This window comes from Wolffia australiana, chromosome 10, assembly GCF_029677425.1.
Source record: "Wolffia australiana isolate 7733 chromosome 10, ASM2967742v1".
In the NCBI taxonomy this organism is placed as follows: domain Eukaryota; kingdom Viridiplantae; phylum Streptophyta; class Magnoliopsida; order Alismatales; family Araceae; genus Wolffia; species Wolffia australiana.
In genome coordinates, this window is record NC_135844.1 from 928,684 (window position 1) to 929,951 (window position 1,268).

A 1,268-nucleotide genomic window follows, 5' to 3' on the forward strand; every position below is an offset into this window, starting at 1 on the left:
GACTTCTTAGAAAAATTTTACGAAGCATGTGATAGTTGCACTTACCCCAGAATTTTAAAGGAAGTTGTGAGAATGAAACTATTCCCTCATGCCCTTAAGGATAGAGCCAAGGATTGGTTTAGAACATTGGGAACAAATTTTGAATCATGGAATGATATGGAGAAGAGCTTCTTAAAAAGATATTATACAGTGGCTAGGACAAATTCTTTCAGAAGAGAAATTATAAATTTTCAGCAGGGAAATGATACATTTAGCGAAGCATGGGAGAGATTGATGGGGCTCATTAGGAAGTGCCCCCACCATGGCATTCAAAAATGGGAGTTAGTGCAAATTTTCTATGAAGGCTTAAATGATGTGGAGAAAGGCAGAGTTGATATCTCGAGTGGAGGAGCAATAGCTGATATGTATGAAGATGAAGCTATGGCACTACTACAAAAAATGTCCGATAATTTAGCCTATCACCAAGATGCCTCTGATCATGTTAGGGTTACCCCTCGGAAAGGTGGACTGTTGGATGTTAGAGGGGTTGAACCCCAGATTACTATGGATAGAATTGAAAAACAGATAGGTGTAATGATGGGAAAAGCCATGGAAAAGATGAATGAAAAAATAATCTCACTATGGCAAGGTCAGAATAGCGGAAGAGCACCCAACCAAATAAATGGATGTGAAATGTGCTCAAGTGATAGCCACACCGGAGAAGAATGCCCTATGATATCACAAGTGAATGCTATAGGCAGGCAAGAAGGGAGCAATGTTCAATGGGGAACTAGAGGAAACTTAGGAGGATAGGGATGGAACAACAACAACCGACCACCCCAACAACAGTTCCAATCCAAGGCGAACAATCCCCAACACCAACAACATTATCAACCTTACCGAAATTTTTCAGATCCCACTAATGCGACTCTCACCAAGGTCATCGAGGAGCTGCAAGAAGACAAGAAGAGGATGCTCAAGCTTTTTGAAGAAATGGAGGAGAGGCATCGGAGGGAGATGGAGAAGCTCAAGGCGGAGATCTGCCTTCACAGCGGTCAACAATTTGCGCACGGGGGAGCACCGCAAGGTACGTGTGAAGACCCTATGAAGATGGGCGCCAAATCAGGTAAACTCCCTACTCAGGCCTGTATTAATCCTAGCAAATTACCTTATGTTGATGACATGTGTAGTGTAGTTAATGAGCATATTCATGACATGCATGCATTGACTGAACAACAAGAAATAGGAGAGCTGAGTGCTATATCAAAACTTAGGAGTGGGAAAGAGCT

General features: G+C 42.4%; 1 non-coding gene across 1 annotated transcript; it reads right to left on the reverse strand.

The window, feature by feature from the left end:
• Positions 1–202: 202 nt before the first annotated feature.
• LOC144708984 (small nucleolar RNA R71) lies at positions 203–308 on the reverse strand. The gene has a single exon (XR_013582931.1). It is a non-coding gene; the product is annotated as a small nucleolar RNA R71 (small nucleolar RNA).
• Between the last annotated feature and the right edge of the window lie 960 nt (positions 309–1,268).